At 46.8% G+C, this 10,513-nt stretch overlaps 1 long non-coding RNA gene across 1 annotated transcript; it reads left to right on the plus strand.

Annotated features, from left to right (window-relative positions):
- The first annotated feature begins 230 nt into the window (after nt 1-230).
- Nucleotides 231-9,426, plus strand: LOC120987194. The gene is made up of 3 exons (XR_005775953.1): nt 231-243; nt 5,416-5,420; nt 9,272-9,426. It is a non-coding gene; the product is annotated as an uncharacterized LOC120987194 (long non-coding RNA).
- Nucleotides 9,427-10,513: the final 1,087 nt, after the last annotated feature.

Here is a 10,513-nt window from a genome sequence, read left to right on the forward strand (position 1 = left end):
GAATTGGCCATCCACTAGGTTAACCCCTGCCCCACTGTCAATAAATACTTCGATTCCCACAGTTTTGGAGTCTAGCGCCACATTGGCAGTCAGGAGAAATCGGGTACTACCGGTAAATGACAAAAGTACATTCTCAGATTCCCCACCCACACCACCAAGAGTGAGAAGAGGACTAAACACATTATTTTCTTTTTTCTTTTTTTTCACCTTGACGTTTAACATAAGGACATACATTAACAAAATGTCCCCCTTTACCACAGAAAAAGCTGAGTCTTTTCTTAAGCCTAACGTTTTTATTACTAGGTCCAGGAGTGACTTCCCCCAACTGCATTGGCTCATCATCAGAGAGGAGCTCAAGCGCCTCCCTACCAAAAATGTCAGAAAAGGCCGCCTCCCCATATGATAGTGCGTCCCGAGAGGAACCTTAGATCTCTCCCTCAGGCGTCTATCAATACGTACAGCCAGAAACATGGCTGCCTCCAATGACTCTGGATATTCGTGAAATGCCAATGCGTTCTTCAGGTTCTCGGATAACCTTTGACAGAATTGACTACGGAGGGCTGGGTCTTTCCACTCAGTATCAGTTGTCCATCTTCTAAATTGGGAGCAATAGGACTCAGCAGAACGCTCTCCCTGCCATAAACCACGCAACCTAGTCTTGGCCAGGGAGAACTAATCTGGGTAATCGCAGATAAGTCCCAGAGCTCTGAAAAATTAATCTACTGACTGGAGGGATTGTGATCTGGTCGGCAAAGAAAAAGTCCAAGACTGAGCGTCACCTTTTAGTAACAAAATATTAATACCCACTCTTTGACTCTCATCCCCAGAAGAGTTAGGAAGGACGTAGTCTAAAATATAGTTTGCACGACTCCCTGAACTGAACAAAGTTGTCACTTCCCCAGGAAAACCTATCCGGAAGAGCGACCTTAGGTTCCGGGCAGGCCTGGTGCCCGCTGCTGGCCGCCGCCTATGGTCTCTGAAACTGCGAGATGGCCATGCGGAGGTCAGCCACCTCCAAAGACAGTCCCTGCATACAATCGACCAGTGCAGAAACAGTATCCATCGCTGCACTGACACAAACAAAATGACGGTTTTTTGGTGGTTGATAATGTCACAGGTAATGGGGAGGGGAAAACACCAGATAACACACAGAAGGAAATAGACCGGAGTCTAGGCCTCAAAGCTAAGGGAGAGGGATGGTGACCTCCTAGGAATCCCTAGACCTCTCCTTGACTCCTGCCAATATGAGTAGACCCTGAAGTTGGAGATATACACCAGAACCTTAGCCCTGGAGACCATGGAAATCCCTAGGAGTGGTGGCAAGGAATGAGACTACTGGTTTCTTCCCAGATGAAGGAACCAGCGTCTCCCTGAGGCATAGAAAAGAACAAACACAAGCGAACAACAAAATGCAAAACAAAATGCACTTAGCTTAATGAAGAATGGAGGAGTAGGAGATCCAAAGGAACAACACACCGGCTCAACCAACTACAGCAGGAAATATCAACCGCATGGCAATCAGTGTGAGCCAGAACTAAACAGAGCCTCAGCAATGACCACAAGCAGCACCCGACAACAACACTGTCAGATACCCTCTCGTGCCGCCAGTCTCTCAGATCTTCTCACCTCTGTCATGGGAGGGACCGTGACAGTTAGAGCTCATTCAGATGGCCGTATGCGTCTGCAAAAATGCGGATCCGTATTTTACGGACAGTTCAGCATGTCCGCAAAAAAACTGATTGCATTCCGTTTTTTTGCTGATCCATAGACTTCAATAGGGCCATGTCCTGATTTTCACTGACAAGTATAGGACGTTTCATTTTTTTTGCTGAGCCGTGCAATGGAAGAAAAGTGCCCCATAGAAATGAATGGGACAGCATCTAATCCGCGAAAAAACGGATCCGCATTTTTGCGGACAGCATACGGCCATCTGAATGAGTCCTTAGATAGGACTTTAGGTATTCCTGTGTATGAACTCACCTACCTCTGGAGTCTATTCATACTGGTAGTCAGTCAGGGCTTTGGTTAGGGTATTCACTAGAAGGTATCCATCTTCCTTCCCTAGTTTTCAGGCCTGATTTCCTTTCCCCTTTCCCTGCTATGTTCGGTGTGGGGTTCCCCTCCCACACTAGAGCGTGACAGTGGAGGGTCAATCTATCTATCTATCTATCTATCTATCTATCTATCTATCTATCTATCTATCTATCTATCTTATCTATCGTATCTATCTATCTATCTATCTATCTATCTATCTATCTATCTATTTATCTGATATCTACCATTGTAACCCTGCCTGTGATGATAATGAGTAGAGGTGGGACGAATCCAATTTTTTTTTTATCCGAATCCGAAAAGGTTCTCGAATATATAGAATCTTTCGAATGTCGAATCCTACGAATCCTGTACATAATTGTGTGAACGCACGGTGTAAGAAACAAAGTCAGACCGCGTAAGTTTGTCTGAACCTCCACCTCCCAGTCACGGTCGCACCCTATATGACCGCGATGACCCCTGCTCCTATCACTACAGAACATACAGGGTAATACAGCGCCACATACCTCTTACATCCAGTGATGTCTCCTTTGATGTAGATGTTCTCTGTCCTCATCTTCTCCTTTCAGACCTTCAGACCAGACACCATTTTTCATCTCTGCAGTTTGACAAAAAAAAAAAATCGTAGTTTACTACTTTTCCATCATCCTCCCATCTTCTGGACAAATCATCCTAACACCCCCAATACTGTTCCTCTGTGCTCCCCAATACTATACTGCAGAAACAGATAATACCCCTGATAATACTAGTACCACACAGAGCCCCCCATATAAAATACCCCTTCTTTGTGGCCTCAGTAGATGCCCCCATAGTGCCCCCCAATAATGTGCCAATAAGAAGTGGCCCCACAGTGCCACCCAATAATGTGCCAGTAAGTGTCCCCATAGATGCCCCCCTAATCATGTGCCAGTATCAAGTGCGGAGTGCCTCTCTCCTCCCCCCATGTGCCGGTATCATAGTGCCATCTCCCCCCCAATGTGCCAGTATCATAGTGCCATCTCCCCCCATAATGTGCCAGTATCATAGTGCCATCTCCCCCATAATGTGCCGCCAGTATTATAGTGCCACCACCCCCCATAATGTGCCAGTATCATAGTGCCATCTCCCCCCATAATGTGCCAGTATTATAGTGCCACCTCCCCCATAATGTGCCAGTATCATAGTGCCATCTCCCCCATAATGTGCCAGTATCATAGTGCCATCTCCCCCATAATGTGCCAGTATCATAGTGCCCCCCCCCAATGTGCCAGTATCATAGTGCCTCTCACCTCTCCCCCTGGCATCCACAGATCCCCCATCCTATAACAGTGCCATCCACAGACCCCCCATCCTATAACAGTGCCATCCACAGACCCCCCACCCCATAACAGTGCCATCCACAGACCCCCCCACCCCATAACAGTGCCATCCACAGACCCCCCCCACAACAGTGCCATCCACAGACCCCCCCCACCCCATAACAGTGCCATCCACAGACCCCCCACCCCATAACAGTGCCATCCACAGACCCCCCTCACCCCATAACAGTGCCATCCACAGACCCCCCCACCCCATAACAGTGCCATCCACAGACCCCCCCACCCCATAACAGTGCCATCCACAGACCCCCCCCCCACAACAGTGCCATCCACAGACCCCCCCCCACAACAGTGCCATCCACAGACCCCCCCCACCCCATAACAGTGCCATCCACAGATCCCCCATCCTATAACAGTGCCATCCACAGACCCCCCATCCTATAACAGTGCCATCCACAGACCCCCCACCCCATAACAGTGCCATCCACAGACCCCCCCACCCCATAACAGTGCCATCCACAGACCCCCCCCCACAACAGTGCCATCCACAGACCCCCCCCACCCCATAACAGTGCCATCCACAGACCCCCCACCCCATAACAGTGCCATCCACAGACCCCCCTCACCCCATAACAGTGCCATCCACAGACCCCCCCACCCCATAACAGTGCCATCCACAGACCCCCCCACCCCATAACAGTGCCATCCACAGACCCCCCCCACCCCATAACAGTGCCATCCACAGACCCCCCCACCCCATAACAGTGCCATCCACAGACCCCCCACCCCATAACAGTGCCATCCACAGACCCCCCCACCCCATAACAGTGCCATCCACAGACCCCCCACCCCATAACAGTGCCATCCCCAGACCCCCCCACCCCATAACAGTACCATCCACAGACCTCCCCCCCACCCCTTAACAGTGTAATCCACAGACCCCCCATTGCCGCTCCAGTACAGTTATAAAATGTGTCATTTAATTAATAATAATTGATTCATGCTGCCGCCTCTGTCTGTAGTACATTCAATACATCCTACTTACAGGGCTACTGATATCGTAATGCAGGCCGGCCGGGCAGACGAGCGGCAGAGTGACTGACTGACGTCACGTGCCTGCGCCGCCTGCTTTATGAATGAAGCAGGCGGCGCAGGCAGGTGACGTCAGTCACTCTGCCGCTCGTCTGCCCGGCCGGCCTGCATTACGATATCAGTAGCCCTGTAAGTAGGATGTATTGAATGTACTACAGACAGAGGGGGCAGCATGAATCAATATTAATAGAATTACACATTTTATAACTGTACTGGAGCGGAGGGGCCGGAGCACAGTGAACGCACCGGCCCCCAGCTCCTCCTCCCAGTCCCTCCCACCGGGATTCGTCCGATTCGTTTCAGGTAAATTACGTCGGGATTCGAGTCCACGAATCCCCCGAATCCAGCAAGATTCGAGGGATTCGTGGATTCGACGAATCCCCCGTCCCATCTCTAATAATGAGCTAAAAGTGATCTGTACAGGCAATAATATTAGGCTTAGTTGCCAGTGCAATAACTTCAGCACCAGATGTAACTTCATGTTTCTGGCCCGTCTGTAAATTCTGTAATGTGACTACTCAGTCATCATGTACCATTTAAAGTGCTGCTGTCTTCTTAAGTAGTATAGGTGTAGCGCCTTGGTGTAATCAGTCAATAGTTATGTCCCTTCTATTATCCTCTTCTGTTGATCCTAGTCATACAAGATGCACATTTCCGTATAGTAACACAAAATCTTTTAGAGCATATAAGACACAAACTGTCATACAGAATAAGCATTGTATGGATATCACATTTGGGTTTGCACAGTATTAATGCATATTGGCAAGGAAAGGGTCAGTGTGATAGGGGTGTAAGGGGTCAGCTGCATTGATTCCTCTGTGTTCCTGATTTCGTCTTCCCGTTGGAAGACCTTGGACATTCCTCTGGCAGAGGACACACTGAGCTCTATGTTTTGTGTCTACCGTCAGAGGTCCGAGGGTTAGTCCGTCAATGCTCTTGGGGTCATGGCTAAATGTGATCTAAAGGTTCTTAGATGAAGTCATTGTGGAAAATACAATAACTGCACAGCCGGACGCCTTATTTGTTGCCGCTTACTTGGAGCTAGCAAAAGTTCAACTGCAGCCAACAATGAGTCGTAGTGACTGACAGCGCAAACACATTGCCTACTGCCCCTGCCACCCAAGCAGGAAAGTGAAAAGGCCAGGATTATGACACTTCAGTAGACAGGCACAGAAAGCACTGAACTGGAAAAATGTGCAGAAAAAGATCAAGAAAAATAATGTTCAAAGGCTCTTCAAGAAGCATGGGGTCGGAGGACATAAAGCGGTCCATTAAAATGGTTTACCTCTCTGGTGTCTATTTGATGAGCCACATTCCCATCATAAAACTAATCAGAATTTCTTTCAGACTGTCCCATCTGATGATAACTCTTGTGACTATAGGTCCCTGGGCTGCTTGATCTCATTGTACTATGTACTTTTCTTAAAATGTTATTTTATTTTGGTCCAATGTGTTTTTATAAGTGAAACATAAAACTCCAACATGTAGGAAAGTCAATACAATGAATGAGATCTATCCACATTTTATATAGAAGTACAGGTGGTCAAGTAGTCTGAAAAAGGGAAAATGTCTCCCTGGCCAATGGTATTTGTATTGTTTCTGCAGCGAACCACATAGGACAGCATAGAGGATAGTAGTGGTAGTAGAAATAATGGGGGTAGTAGTTCCCGAAGCAGTCCCCTCACTATATCACTCTCCTGGGGCTATGCAGTGATAGAAAGAGTGCACTTTTTCTTACCTTTTCGGCACACCCTGGTTCTAGGGTTCTCCTGTTTAGTGTTGGTTGAGGTGATCTTGGTGGTGATGAATTGTGAGGTGCCAGGCAGGGTTTGCTGAAGGCAATGATGAAACAGATTTAACAGAGGAACAGTTCCTTACCATGCCTCCCAAGTGTCCCTCTTTAGGAGGGACAGTCCCTCTTTTTGACCCATGTCCCTCTTTGATCCTTAAATGTCCCTCTTTTTGACCTGGGGATTTAATGCATAAATGTGCATTAATAAATTTACTAAATTGCTCCTTACTAAAGTGTCTGTATGGTTTCTTCCTCTATATTAGACCATAACTTCATTGTTTTGTGCAGTTTCTACCTTAAAATATCGAAAATCTAATGATGTATGTGCCAATATTTAAATGAATATTGAAGTGCAAGAAAAAAATTGTCCCAGGGGCTCCACATGCTATAAAAAAAATAAAAATAAAGGAACTTACACTCACCTAGCCAAGCTACGGCAGTTGTGATGGGTGTCAGTAATTATGCTTTGGGCGAAGTTATAGGTGTGGCCTAGTATGAAAAAAAATGCGATGCATGCTGGCATATATTGTCCCTTTTTGCGATTTAAAAAAGTTAGGAGGTATGCATTACTGGCAGAAAAGGTTGCAATAAAACACAGTTCAGACTTAGTATGGACAGGCAGATCTTCCACAGTTTTGCAATTTCACAGACCTTATAATTTGGAAGGTAGTTAACAGGCCTAGGTCTTTCTCTGAAGAAAGCCTCCTCACACTGCACTTTTCTATTCCACAAATAGAGGTACAACACTTCTGTTTCAGTATGCAACCATGGGGTGGCCCCCCTCTATTAAATCATGGGGTGGCCCCCCTCTCTGTGACTAAGTTCTGTTCCTTTCTCAGGTTTCTGTACTCACACTAAATGGATCCACAGTATCCTCAGTGGGATTTGGACCTTAGCAGATCCTGTAAAGTATGTCCATGCCTTTCATCTCCTGGACAAGTGAGCTGTGAAGTCCAAAAGTGCATAAGACATATTATCTCCACAAAGCTTCTGCAAGCACCTCCTCTCAACACTGGAATGCTCCACAAAGTAATATAAATATATTTGTGGTCACGGATACCTGTGTGACGAAGGCAACTAGAGATATGACCATCAACCTGCCTAACTAACTAGATCTAAGCGGCTTGAATTGTGCCATAACTGCTGCGTAGGAGGGACGCCTAAAAGAGGTCAAAACACCACAACTCAATGATTAGCAATACTTTATTACAAACCAACACTACATGAGTAAATCCTGAAATGCAAGCAACATCTCTTGATTGGGCTGAGGTATAAACGTATTAAAACACGAAGAGCGCCAACGACCTAGTTTGTGGAAAATATGGGCCGGCACTCTGTTCCTGGAGGCAGCGGATGCTGCACCTATCCTGAAAGAGTGACCCGACACGGTTGCCGGGTTCAACCCTAAATTGGACACCAGCATACGGACATGACATACAAACTGAGAGGTCGTGAGTGGTGCTGTGGGAAACGGCAAAAGAGGACTGTCTGGGTCTCGGTCTGCTTAGGCTGTCAGTAACTGCTGAAAGACCTGAATCGGGCACCATGAATGAGATGTCGGAAATAAAATGACCTGAGTGGGGGGTCCTGTCTGAGATGTCTTGGTGATGGGTAAGGACAGTGTGTAACCGTCGGGGCTCAGGCTCAACTGGTTGAGGCTGACAAACCTGCTATTGATGGAAGTGCACGTGAACTCGCCCGGCCTCATGAACCCGTAGAATGCTAAGTAGATGGCGGCTTTAAGCACTAAACTAGGGAGTACACCGAAAGGGGCTCTATCCAACATGTCAGACAGGTCCCGAAAGATCTTATTAGTGATGGCCTGTTTGCGAGGCTGGCCTTCCGTACTACATTTACCCAAACCTCTCAAGGCGGCCTTGATAACATGAACAGAAAACAGGGTCCCCTGCTCCGGATGACTAATGGCGGAGAAATGTTGTACCCCAGCCAGGTAGGACTGAACAGTGTTGTGGGCAAACTTCAATTCCGAGTGGCAGTATCCTATGAACGCCAAAATATAATCTATAAAGCTAGTATTTCCCTGGGGGTATCTCTCCTGAAACCTGCCGAACAGATCCTAACCTGTGTTGTAACTCCTAGCCGTGTTAGATGACAGTGACCTGGCTACCAGGCTGTGTGCAGTAACCAGATGGTTTGCTAGTCCAGAACTAATGCTGAGTAAGGAGGAAACGAGGCCCCTATGACGTCCGCTTCTGGCATGACCTGTGAAAAGATGGAGAAGTTAGCCCGTGACAACGCGTCAGCCGCCACGTTCTGTGTACCTCGGACATGGGAACAACAGTAGTGAAAGTTGTATTGTAACGAGATCTGCACAAAACGTCTCATGAAAGACATAATGTGTGGGGATTTAGATCTACCTTTTGTTAAAATGTCCACTGTAGCTGAATTATCTGAAATGAACACAGCCGTGGAATTGGCCCATGAGCTACCCCAAACGTATGCGGCAGCCACTATGGGGTACAGTTCAAATAAGGCTGAAGTCTGTAGAAAACCAGGGATCTGTCTAACTTCTGCGGGCCATGTCCCGGCCATCCAGTGGGTGCCAAAAATGGCTGCAAAACCAGTGCCAGCGGAAGCATTAGTGTCCTGTTCTCACAACATGTACCCCCGGGGTCTGTATACAGTTCAACAGGCAGATATCACCATTCTACTAGTTAATAAGATGAGACTTGTTTCTGTAGTCTGTGGTTTTTATTAACCGGCAGTAGATAAGGTAAACTATAGGAAAATGAACATACAAGAACTGAGTATACAGTACAGTGTACACAAAACTAATACAAAAACATGAATTAATCCCTTACCGACGATGCTTAGTAGGAGACACACAATGAGTAGCTGCTCCTTCCATGAGGTGAAGAGAAAAGGAAGCAGGAGCCTGTCTCTTTCCCAGAAAGCACTGTGAGCAGGAAGTCAGGTGACCTAATGAATATGCATAACTTAACAAGGCAAAAGATGCACTTACAGATAAAGGTCACTAGATGGTGCTGAAGGCACACAAATAAACAGTATGCAATAGTGAAGACAGCACACTCCCCGCTTGACATCAGCCGATGTCACTACTAGAGTCCTCAACAGATAACAGTAGGATTAGTTCGGAAGTAGGTCTGATAAACAGTTTGGTCTCATTTTGTTTGAAAATCTTGACCTCAACTTTACGGACATGTCCGTCTTCACTTGGAAACACTTTAGTAATGAGGCCCAAAGGCCAATGATTTCTTTAAACCTGAGAGTCTTTAACAAGAACAATGTCATCAGGTCTTAGGTTGGGCTTAACTGTGTGCCATTTGGTTCTTGTCTGTAAGGTGGGAAGATATTGCTTCTTCCACCTATTCCAGAAAGTATCGGCAAGGCCTTGCACTTGTCTCCATTGGCGTTTGTAGAGATCTTTGGTGCCGAACTCTCCAGAAGGAGCACTCACTATACCAGTCTTTTGGGTAAGTAGAGAGGCAGGTGTAAGCAGTATTGGATCTCCTGGGTCATTTGATATTGGAGCCAAGGGTCTGGCATTGATAATGGCTGAGACTTCGGCCATAAAGGTTGTAAGGCATTCATGAGAGAGTCTAGCATTGCCCACTTGTAGGAAGATAGAGTTCAAGATTCTGAGGGCTATGCCAATCATTCTTTCCCAGGCTCCTCCCATGTGAAAAGAATGAGGGAAATTGAAAATCGAAGTGCATCCTTGCTCACTAAGGAATCTTTTTACACTGTTATTATCCAAGTTGGAGAGAATCTTTAGCTCATTAGCAGCTCCAACAAAGTTTGTGCCTCTGTCAGAGCGGATTTGTTTTACAGGACCTCTGATTGCTATAAAGCGCCTGAGGGCATTTATAAAGCTAGAAGTGTCCATAGACTCAATAACTTCAATGTGGACGGCTCGAATTGACATACAACTGAAAATGACTGCCCATCGCTTGGAACTAGCGTGGCTACTTCTTGTTTGGCGTGTGATAACGGACCAGGGACCAAACACGTCAAGGCCCACATTAGTAAATGGAGGGTCCATGCTAACCCTGTCGGATGGGAGATTGGCCATTTTTTGCGTTTGTAAACCCCCGCGGAGCTTGCGGCAAGTGATACATTTGAATATACATTTGTTAATACACCTTTTTGCACCAACGACCCTCAGCCCAGCAGCTCGTAATGCTCCTTCGGTGAATAGTCGGCCCTGGTGTTTTATCTTACTGTGGTAGTGCTCGACAAGCAAGGAAGCTAAATGATGATGACCAGGTATTATGATAGGATGTTTCTCATTAAACCA

Source organism: Bufo bufo, chromosome 1 (assembly GCF_905171765.1).
Source record: "Bufo bufo chromosome 1, aBufBuf1.1, whole genome shotgun sequence".
In the NCBI taxonomy this organism is placed as follows: Eukaryota; Metazoa; Chordata; class Amphibia; order Anura; family Bufonidae; genus Bufo; species Bufo bufo.